Source organism: Nicotiana tabacum, chromosome 13, assembly GCF_000715075.1.
Source record: "Nicotiana tabacum cultivar K326 chromosome 13, ASM71507v2, whole genome shotgun sequence".
Classification (NCBI taxonomy): Eukaryota; Viridiplantae; Streptophyta; class Magnoliopsida; order Solanales; family Solanaceae; genus Nicotiana; species Nicotiana tabacum.
Window position 1 is genome coordinate 129,139,693 of NC_134092.1, and position 12,638 is coordinate 129,152,330.

The window sequence follows — 12,638 nt, forward strand, 5'->3', positions numbered from 1 at the left end:
CATGTGTTCTTCTTCTTCTTCTTCGAGTTTCAATCTGAAATTTCAATCAAAATCAAGTTTAAACTTCACCAAACACCTTCAAAATTGAATTATAAACTCCAAAAAATATTCCCAATTATTTGCAACAACACCCAATCCAAACAAATAATAATTTTTAAAAACCCAAATTCGAATTCAAAGATTCGAAGCTTTTTAATGGTTCTCAACGGTGGAGAGTCAAATGCCTTCAAAATTTATTGATTGGCAATTTCAATTCGAACACCAATTGTGCAACACGAAAATAAATTGCTAAGTTAAAATTCTATAGTAAAACGATTGAAATCAATTGATGAATTACATTAAAACTATATACAACATGAAAGGATAAAAAGCAGAGAACAATTGGGGAAAGAACAGAGAAGGAGAGATAGAGAGACAGAGATGGAGAGATAGATGGAGAGAGAAAGAGAGAGAGAGAGAGAGAGAGAGAGAGAGAGATGGAGAGAGAGAGCATGTATAAAGGGAAAATTACTGATATTCCTTATTCAATTCCTAATATAAAAGAATACTCATTTAAAACTAATTTGTATATAATTGGTAAATCGTATATGACCATGTAATAAAGTTAAAACTTGATCAGGGGAGATAAATAAGTTTGCAATGTTGTTTAAATAGGTAAAAGTCCCAATTGTTTTCCAAAACTAGCTTAAAAAAGGAGGTTTGATAATGTGCTGTATTAGCAAGTCTCAACTATCAACTGTCAATCAAGGAAAAAAAGTAAATAATATCCATTTTCTAAATGAAATATATCAATTCTATCATGTGTTATACTTTGGAGTCAATTCGTATTCTTACCTAGCGCAAATTATGTCTTATTTGCCCTTAGCCCTAATAACTTAACGTGAAGTATAATGAAGGACAATGTTAAACCACAGCCAAAGTTGAAACGTAACTATGAATATTTATCTTGAGTATTTTATGCGTAGATCCACTAAGTTCGTATTGGAGCTCAGTTAAAGTCAATACAAATATGAGATAAAGCAATAAAGTCATTTAGACCTTTCTTTTTTTTTCGTGGTTCTGAAGTTAGTACTTATCATGTTATCTTGCTTATGCTAATTTTGTATAATGACAAGATTTGATGCAAAGAAAACTTAGGGTTTTGTGGTTTTGACCCAATCTTGATGATACAAACTAGAGGAAGAATTATATCTTATTTGGAAGTCCAATATTTTGTTTCAAATCTTCTGTTATATTCTCTTTATAACATGATATTATATAGTATGTTCAAAACATTCATTACTTGTAACAAAGATTTGTTATAATATGATAGTAAGATAGCAGTGATGGATGTAGCATTATAGATATTGATTCAATTGAACTCATAACTTTTAAAGCGGTGCATAAAAAATGTGTAAAAAGTCATGAAAATTGTAAAAAAAATAGATATGACCCCACAACTTTAGAAATATTACGCGTTCAATACTAAGAACCTTAATTAATATTGAACCCATAAAATTTTAATTTCCAGATCCGCCTCTGCTAGTAGTGAAATAGTTGAAGTGTGTAAACTGATTCAATAAGAACAAGATATCCAGCGACTATAAGATGGAAAAGGATTGAACAGAGGAACTCCCTATCAATTGAAGATCTCAAATGTATCTGTGTACGGTCAAAACCGATTCTCAGTCATAAAGACCGGTCGAGACAATGACGTTTCGATCGAAGGGTATCCATATGACAAGCTCGGACGAATCCCGAAGTAGGGATGTCGAGCTTCGAGCTATAAGACCAATCAACGGCAAAACTCGATATCATTATCGGGCCCGTGTCCGAATCGGACTACGGGGCAACACCGATCGACACATGCCCCGAATATCGATGACCCAAGGCAGAACCGAGCTCGAACCAAGACTGGGGGTTCGATCTAACATCGAGCTCGAGCCAGTGCCAAGCTCGCAGACAAGAGCCGTTACAACCGCACCGAGGGAGAGAATCTTGGCGAGAATCAAGGAAGAGACAAACCATCATGGGTCTTCCACTATATGTATTATTTTATTATGTTGTTATAGATAAAGCAGTGACCCTCTACTATAAAAAGGGGGATAGACTGCAATAGAGGCAAGTCCTCCAAGATACATTAAGATTTCATTGTGCTTGTTTTTCTAATTCATTTCGGTCTTCCCGTCCATCATTCCCATTTTATAGCAAAAATACTCGTATTGTCATTTTGTATCAAAGGAATTTGTATACCCTTAGAACAATATCTAAATTTAACGTTATCCGATTTTTTGGGTAAACAGTTTGGCGCCCATCGTGGGGCTAAGGGTAACAGTAATTGTTTGATATAAATCTACAGTACACTCCAGCTTACAACTTCAAATCAGCAATGGCTCTACCTATCGACCTCGAAGCCGGCCTTCAAGATGAAACCAACAACTTGGCACCCGAGGCTCGAATCGAAGTACCCGAAATTTGAGCCGAAATACCATTGGATGTCAATTCACAAATAGCTTTGGAGTCGAACCAGCATTCCGAACCGGAAAGAAGCATTCAGGGCGGTACTCGATCCGTAGCCCGAGACACCCAAAACGCGGGGGAAATCAGGGCCAACTTACGTATGATCTTCGAGATGGTACAAGCCTAAAAGTAGCGATAGCTCAGCTACAGAGCCAAACTCGCGCACAAAGCAGGCCGGATTCCAATCCACTTCGAGAAGTCACCCCCAGAACAGAGCCCGCCATAGTGAAATCTAACGAGCAAGAATCGGGGACTACTCCCGGAATTACTAAATTGCTCGAAGAACTCACAAAACGAGTCAAAGCCAATGACAAGAGGGTGAAAACATACAATGCCAGGGTCGATCAAATCCTGGGAGCTCCACCAATGATAAAGGGGCTTGATTCGAAAAAATTCACACAAAAGCCTTTTTCCTCGAGCGCGGTCTCAAAACCAATCCCAAAAAAATTCCGTATGCCCGAAATTCCCAAATATAATGGTACGACCGATCCTAATAAACACGTCACCTCCTACACATGTGCCATCAAAGGCAACGATTTGGAGGATGATCAGATCGAATCCGTGTTGTTGAAAAAGTTCGGAGAGACCCTCGCAAAGGGAGCAATGATCTGGTATCATAACTTACCACCAAATTCCATTGATTCTTTTGCCATGTTAGCAGATTCGTTCGTAAAAGCACATGCTGGTGCCATAAAGGTTGCAACAAGGAAATCAGACCTCTTCAAAGTAAAACAAAGGGGTAACGAAATGCTGAGGGAATTCGTATCCCGATTTCAAATGGAACGTATGGACTTGCCACCGGTCACAGACGATTGGGCCGTACAAGCTTTCACCCAAGGACTGAACGGGCTAAGTTCGACAGCATCACGTCGGCTGAAACAAAATTTGATCGAGTACCCAGCAATAACTTGGGCAGATGTACACAACCGGTACCAATCAAAAATCAGGGTCGAAGATGATCAATTGGGAGCTCCGTATGGGCTCGTACGTCAGAACCACACAACCACTAAAAATCAGAGGGAAATCAACAGAGAACAAAGGTCGAACAGAGACCGATACCAACCGTACGACACAGATCAGATGAACAACGGTTCAGCACGTGATACGGTTCGGAACAACCGAAGGACTGATCGAGGGCAAAATTCACGGGGACTTATGAGCAAGAGCGGCTTTGATAAATATGCCGATCCTATAGAAGTCCCTCAATTATCGAAGTATAACTTCAACATTGATACATCCGCCATCGTATCGGCCATCGGATGCATCAAAGACACCAAATGGCCTCGACCCATGCAGACCGATCCTGCCCAAAGGAATCCCAATCAAATGTGCAAATATCATGGCACCCATGGCCACAGAACGGAAGATTGCAGGCAACTAAGAGAGGAAGTGGCCCACTTATTTAACAAAGGACACCTTCGGGAATTTCTGAGTGATAGGGCGAAGAACCATTTCAGGAACAAGGAATTCGACAAGCAAAATGAGCCGGAAGAACCGCAACACGTCATTCACATGATCATCGGCGGCGGCGATGCCCCTCAGGGACCGATGCTTAAACGCACTAAAGCATCGATTGTGAGGGAAAAGCGATCTCGAACTCAAGATTATACACCCATAGGGACTTTGTCCTTCAGTGACGAAGATACAGAGGGAATCATCCAACCCCATAACGATGCACTGGTAATATCCGTACTCATGAATAAAACTAAGATTAAGCGTGTGCTAATTGATCCAGGTAGCTCGGCCAATATCATCAGATCGAGGGTCGTAGAACAGCTCGGCCTGCAAGATCAGGTCGTACCCGCAACTCTGGTTCTAAACGGATTCAATATGGCATGTGAAACCACCAAAGGCGAGATTACCCTACTGATAAACGTGGTCGGAACCATCCAGGAAATAAAGTTTCACGTGATTGAAGGTGATATGAGATATAATGCCCTTTTCGGAAGGCCGTGGATCCACATCATGAGAGCTGTACCCTCGACCCTACACCAGGTCCTCAAATTCCCAACATCGGGAGGTGTCAAAATAGTGTACGGAGAACAGCCGGCCGCAAAGGAAATGTTCTCCGTCGTAGAAGCAAAATCAATATCCTCGTCTTCGCCGATAAAAGGATCAGGTTCAGAAGGAGACACAATCGGAGAGCAGAGCGCCAAATAGCAATCACAGACATCGGCTTCGACCCAGCCAGGTAAGCAGAACATTGAAGAAGATGTTTATGATCGATGGATCCCTCGATCCTTCGTAACCCCCGATGATTTCGATGCCACCAAATCAACAATTGAGGAACTGGAGCAAATCATACTGTTCGAACACTGGTCCGAACGAAAGGTATACCTGGGAACGGGTTTGAGCCCCGAACTCAGGAAGAAACTCATTCAATTTCTTATCAATAACATCGACTGTTTTGCCTGGTCCCATCTAGATATAACAGGGATCCCGCCGGACATGAAGCTCAACCCCGAAAAATGTGCTTTCGGGGTCGGTTCGGGCAAGTTCCTCGGCTTCTTGGTGTCAAATTGGGGAATTGAGATCAACCACGACAAAATCAAGGCCATCGAAGACATCACCATCGTAGATACCGTGAAAGCTGTACAAAGGTTAACGGGAAGAATTGCAGCCTTAGGCCGGTTCATTTCAAGATCATCAGATCGAAGTCACAAATTTTTCTCCCTACTCAAATAGAAGAATGACTCCGCATGGACACCGGAATACCAACAAGCGTTACAAGAATTGAAACGATATCTATCAAGCCCACCACTGCTTCACACTCCAAAAACCGAAGAAAAACTATACTTGTACTTGGCGGTATCGGAAGTCGCCGTAAGCAGTGTCCTAGTTCGGGAAGAGCAAGGTACGCAATTTCCCATTTATTACGTAAGTCGGACCTTAGGGGAAGTGGAAACTAGGTATCCTCACTTAGAAAAATTAGCACTTGCACTGGTAAGCGCATCTAGAAAGCTAAGGTCGTACTTTCAGTGTTACCCCATAAGCGTATTAACCACCTGCCCACTCTGTAATATTTTACATAGGCCCGAACTATTAGGCCGATTGGCCAAATGGGCCATCGAACTCAGTGGGTACGATATCGAATATCAACCCCGTACGGCCATCAAGTCTCAAATTTTAGCAGACTTCTTGGCCGACTTCACGCCAACCCTCATACCCGAAGTCGAAAAGGAACTCCTTTTGAAATCAGGTATATCGTCCGGGGTATGGATCCTTTTTACGGACGGTGCTTCGAATGTAAAGGGGTTTGGGTTAGGCATAGTTTTGAAACCCCCCACGGGTAACATTATTAGGCAAGCTATTAAAACTATCAGGTTAACTAACAACGAGGCCAAGTATGAAGCCATGATTGCAGGTCTCGAACTAGCTAGAAACTTGGGAGCAGAAGTCATTGAGGCGCATTGTGACTCTTTGCTGGTGGTGAGTCAAGTAAACAAAACCTTCGAAGTCCGAGAAGGTAGGATGCAAAGGTATTTGGACAAACTGCTTATCACTTTACACTATTTCAAACAATGGACCTTACGGCATGTTCCACGAGAACGAAATAATGAGGCCGATGCTCTTGCAAATTTGGGATCGTCGGTCGAGGTAGATGATTTGAGCTCGGGGACTGTCGTTCAACTTTCAAGATCGGTAATCGAAGATGGGCACGCCGAAATAAATTCTACTAACTTAATATGGAATTGGAGAAATAAGTATATTGAATACTTAAAAAACGGAAAGCTTCCTTCAGACCCAAAAGATTCCAGGGCCATACGGACTAAAGCTTCTCGATTTACGTTAGTTGCGGACATAACACTATATTGAAGAACATTTGATGGACCGATGGCGGTATGCGTAGGTCCGGGAGATACCAATTACATCCTCCGGGAAGTACACGAGGGCACTTGTGGCAATCACTCCGGTGCCGACACATTAGTTCGAAAAGTGATCAGAGCGGGGTATTATTGGATCTATATGGGCAAAGATGCGAAAGAATTTGTTCGTAAATGTGATAAATGTCAAAGGTTTGCGCCAATGATCCATCAACCCGGAGAGAAACTTCACTCGGTCCTATCCCCATGGCCATTCATGAAATGGGGAATGGACATCGTCGGCCCTCTGCATCAACCCCAGGTAAAGCCAAATTTATTTTATTTATGACTGACTATTTTTCTAAATGGGTTGAAGCGCAGGCGTTCGAGAAAATAAGAGAGAAAGAAGTTATAGACTTTATTTGGTATCATATCGTATGCCGATTCGGGATACCCGCCGAAACAGTATGCGACAATGGGAAGTAATTCGTTGGCAACAAAATCACAAAATTCTTCGAAGATCACAAAATAAGAAGGACATTATCAACACCATACCACCCCAATGGGGAACGGTCAGGCCGAATCAACGAACAAGACTATTCTTCAAAACTTGAAGAAGAGATTGAACGACGCGAAGGGAAAATGGAGAGAAATCCTGCCCGAAGTCCTTTGGGCATACCGAACAACGTCAAAATCCAGTACGGGGGCGACCCCATTCTCCTTAGTATATGGTTCTGAAGCATTGATACCAGTCGAAGTCGGTGAACCTAGTCCCAGATTTCGATTCATGACGGAAGAATCAAATAACGAGGCTATGAACACCAGCCTTGAATTATCGGACCAAGGACGAGAAGCTGCCCTCATCTGATTGGCCGCCCAAAAGCAACGAATCGAAAGGTATTATAATCGAAGAACTAAACTTCGCCATTTCAAGCCCGGGGACTTAGTGTTAAGAAAAGTCACCATCAATACTCGGAATCCAAACGAAGAAAAATTAGGACCAAATTGGGAAGGACCATACCAGGTGCTCGAGAACATTGGAAAAGGATCATACAAGCTCGACATCATAAACGGCAAATAGCTATCAAGCAGTTGAAATGTATCATATCTAAAACGGTACTACTGCTAAGGTACGACCTTTCCATATTCATCTAACTGACCCATGTAGAAGTCCGAACAAGAGCTGAAGAAGATCTTTCGCTTAAAAGTATGCGTTGCACTCTTTTTCCCTTAGACCGGTTTTCTCCCAAATGGGTTTTTCGGCAAGGTTTTTAATGAGGCAACCATCGATCGTGCTGCATTTTTAACAATATCCGAGTCCTCTTTCCAACTGACCTCGAATACCGGGGGGGCATCAGGGCCCTCAAATATATCGAGTTCAGATGCAAGAAAGTCATCTCACAACAATAGGGTTCCAACAGAAAAAATTATAAGAGCCAAATGGTTAAAATGAACCATGCTCATATTGATTGGCCCAAACATAAACACATGTGCAATGACTTGAGATTTATTGTGCAACCAGAATTAAGATTCAGACTACGGGCTACTTTCATTCCGAGTTCGAAATGATCACTCGAATATTAAGCCTACGGGCTACTGTTATACCGAGTTCGAGCAAGCACTCACTCGACCATTAAGCCTACAGGCTACTTACATTACTTCGAGTTCGAATTATTCACCTGACTAAGCCTACGGGCTATTTTTATTTTGAGTTCGAGCAAATACTCACTCGACCATTACGCCTACGGGCTACACTACTTTGAGTTCGAATCATTCGACTATTAAGCCTACGGGCTACCTTTATCTCGAGTTCGAGCAAACACTCACTCGACCATTAAGCCTACGGGCCACATTATGTCGAGTTCTTCACTCGACTATTAAGCCTACGGGCCACATTATCTCGAGTTCGAAACATTCACTTGACTGTTAAGCCTACGGGCTACTATTATTCTGAGTTCGAGCAAGCACTCACTCGACCATTACGCCTACGGGCTACGATATTTCGAGTTTGAAATATTTACTCGACTATTAAGCTTATGAGCTACTGTTATTCCGAGTTCGAGCAAGCACTCACTCGACCATTACGCCCCCGGGATACGATATTTCAAGTTTGGAACAATCATTTGACTATTAAGCTTACGGGCTACCTTTATCTCGAGTTCGAAACACTCACTCGACCATTGCGCCTACGGGCCATATTATCTCGAGTTCGAAACATTCACTCGACTATTAAGCCTAGGGGCTACTGTTATTCCGAGTTGGAGCAAGCACTCACTCGACCATTACGCCTACGGGCTACAATATTTCAAGTTCAAAACATTCACTCAACGGCTAATAAGCTACTTTTACTCTGAGTTTACATTAACTCAACCATTACATTACACCTACGGATTATGTTCCTTCAAAGTTTGAATCATCGACTCAACAAGCAAACCCAAGGGCTACAAATCCGATCGATCAGAGAGACTACAAGGTCAACATTCGATTAAAAGTCTTCACAAAACAAAAACAAGTCGACCTCGTCATACATATATATACAAAAATTGCCCACGTGATTAATTTACAAACACGAAGAATTAGAAACTAAGCTTCCTGGTCGAGCTCTTCCCCGTCCTCGGATCCGCTTTTGCTACCATCATCATCATCATCATCATCAGAAGCCAAGGCTTCAGCTTCCGCTTCGAGCTCTTTTGCCTTTTTTACCTCTTCGGTAAGGTCGAAACCTCGAGCGTGTATCTCCTCGAGGGTCTCCCTCCGAGACCTACACTTGGCAAGTTCGGCAACCCAATGAGCTCGAGTATCGGCGGTCTTCGCCGCTTCCCGGGCCTCCATCTGAGCAGCCTCAGCATCAGCCCGATATACAGCAATGGACTTATCCGCCAAGATTTTCGACGACTCAACCTCCGCCTTAGCCTCAGCAAGTCATGTTTCAAGATCCTCGATCCTCTTAGCTTGAACCGACCCCTTTTTCTTGACACTTCGAAGTTGAACATCGGCCGATAATAATTTTGTTAAGATGGTTTCTTTTTCCTCTGTCAGGCGGTCGAGGGTCTCCTTCCATCGATTGCATTCAGCTCAGATTTGGTCGACTTCTTCTCGAAGTAACCCGATCTTTTTGATCTTTTGCTGCAACTGAGACAACGAAGGGTTAACTTCCACGGTTGATTCAGACCCATACTTTAACAGAACGAGGCTCACCTGCTTATTGAGCTCGACCCCTTCTTCACGGACCTTAGCCAAATCCGCTTGGAGGTCCTTTATAGCCTCGCCCTTTTGGCTGCAAAGAAGCCGCAGGGCATCTCTCTCACCTGAGACCTTCCGGAGCTCGGCCTCACACTGGCTAAGATCGAAACCTACTAATGGCCTGCACAGTAAGAAACACGAGTCAAGTATGAAAAAGAACAAAGAAACCAAGTATGGAAGAATCATTACCCGAGTAATGAAACGCTGAGCCTCCTCTAATAAAAGAAAAGCATCACCAATATCGGAACCATCGTCGACTCCAGTAAAACAATCCCTAAAAGGATCCCCTGCACCAGAGCCTGCGCCGATATCGGGAGTCTTCAACTCTCGAGCTTCCTTCAACGCCTCCTCAGAAAAAGATGGAAGAGAAGGCGAATGATCCATTGTCATAGCCCCGAGCAAATCACTCGGAGTACTCCGATCGAGACTCAGGTCTTCAGAAACAACCCCGACAGGAACAGCCGCCATCGGCTCGGGAGCTCTGGCAACCTCGATGGCCTCTGTAGATCGGACTACCAAAGTCGAGGAGCTATTTTCTTCTTCTTCTCTCAGTCGATGGACCGAGTCAATCGAAAGGGCAATTGATTTTCTCCTCACCCTTCGAGTTTTGGGCTTGGGGTCCTCTGACCGAGAGGAAGCTCTTCGCTTCTTATCTTCCCCCTATTTAGGGACTAGGGACTCGTTTCCTTCTTCACCGCTCGAAGGCCTCAAAATGGCATCCCTGGTTACGCCTGCATAAAAGAAAATCGGTAACGAATAGAACGCAAAGAATACTTCGAAGAAAACAAGAAGCAAACCTCACCATGGTTCTTGGCCTCCCATCTGCCTTTTGCCAAATCACGCCAAGCGCGCTCGGCGTAAGAGGAGGTCGAGGCTAACTTCCGAACCTAGTCCTCGAGGTCAGGCACCGCTTGTGGCATCCAAGGGGCAGCTGAACATTAGGGAAAGACATCAGAAAAAATCGGAAAAGGACATGAAAAGTGAACAAAAATCACTTACGGACAAAATTCCATTCTTCAAGGAACGACATCTTCTCCTCTGGAATGAGATCACGGGTCCTCACTCGAATATAACGACCCATCCAACCTCGATCCTTGTCTTCATCGATGCTCGACATCAAAGCCTTCGATGCCCGACGATGAAGTCTGATTAGTCCTCGAAAGATCTGAGGCCGATACAGTCGTATGAGGTGGTTCAGAGAAAAATCCAACCCCCGGCTTTGATAGAGAAGAAGCGCAATAAGATCACTATACGCCATAAAGAGGGATGAATTTGGCCAAGGGTGACTTGATACCTTTTGCAGAAATGAATAATCACCGGGTTGACGGGTCCCAGTGTAAAGGGATAAGTATAAACACTTAAAACCCCCTCCACGTGAGTGGTAACACTCTCATCGGAAGATGGAATTTGCAACACGACCTCGGAACCCCAGTTGCAGTCTTTTCTAACGGCCTCGAGGTGATCCTCCGTTATATAGCACGTATACATCGATACATGTTCACATCGACCCGGAACGGAGGAAGGATTCTCCACCTTAAAATCGGTCTTCAAAGTGCACGGTCCAGGAACATAGTCATGAACTGACGGCTCCACCGGCGCCTTATCATCATACGACCGTGAGGAAGAAGCTTTCTCCTTCTTAGGTACGGTTTTGGAAGTTTTCGCCATTGATATGAAAGGGAAGAGTGCAAAGGAAGGTAAAGAAATAGACAACACCAAAATTCTGGTATGGCCGGCCCCGTAGCAGCGAAATAGAGAGGATAAATAAGAAAGTTTGGAAGAAGAGAAGGCGCAAAAGTGGTAAAGGTTGTATAGAAAGACTATTTATAGACTAAGGCATGACGGTTCGGTATCAGCGGTGGCCGACCACCGTCTGACACATATTAAATACTTCGGTAAAACCGAGCCGATGTGACAACCATCACATACGTCAAGATCGGGTTCGATAGAAACGTCAGCATAAATTTGATCGAGCCGCAAGGAAATCATATTGTTCCTCGCCACATCCTTTCCGAGAAACGATGGGACTATCTGTTTACGGTCAAAACCGATTCTCAGTCATAAAGATCGGCCGAGACAATGACGTTTCGATCGAAGGGTATCCACATGACAAGCTCGGACGAATCCCGAAGTAGGGACGTCGAGCTTCGAGCTATAAGACCAATCAACGGCAAAACTCGATATCATTATCGGGCCCGTGTCCGAATCGGACTACGGGGCAACACCGATCGACACATGCCCCGAATATCGATGACCCAAGGCAGAACCGAGCTCGAACCAAGACTGGGGGTTCGATCTAACATCGAGCTCGAGCCAGTGCCAAGCTCGCAGACAAGAGCCGTTACAACCGCACCGAGGGAGAGAATCTTGGCGAGAATCAAGGAAGAGACAAACCATCATGGGTCTTCCACTATATGTATTATTTTATTATGTTGTTATAGATAAAGCAGTGACCCTCTACTATAAAAAGGGGGATAGACTGCAATAGAGGCAAGTCCTCCAAGATACATTAAGATTTCATTGTGCTTGTTTTTCTAATTCATTTCGGTCTTCCCGTCCATCATTCCCATTTTATAGCAAAAATACCTGTATTGTTATTTTGTATCAAAGGAATTTATATACCCTTAGAACCATATATAAATTTAACGTTATCCAATTTTTCGGGTAAACATTATCAATTATTATTTCGGACCAAAAAAAATTATGTAAACACTTATTCGAGATCTCATTTATCATATACGGGTAACAGAAAAGAATCTATGTTAATACAGGTAATCATGTTATTTGCAGGGTAGGGTGGGTAGGAGGGTGGGTGTATGATTAAAGAAAGAAAGAGGAAAAAGAAAACAAAACAGCAAAGCTAGAGTACATAAGTTCCTTTGGTATATTCCTTTTCCTTCTATGAAACTTCTTTCTTTTTCAATGTTCGAAAGTAAAGCGTACTATGCGTTTATGTCTAAACACTAGATACTTTACACGCTTAATTGTAAATATTACTACTAATTTATTTTGAGGATTTTTTGAATATTCTTGGAAATCTTTTGTCCAACAATTAAATATCTAATATCATGATGAGTTGTACCTAAATTATTT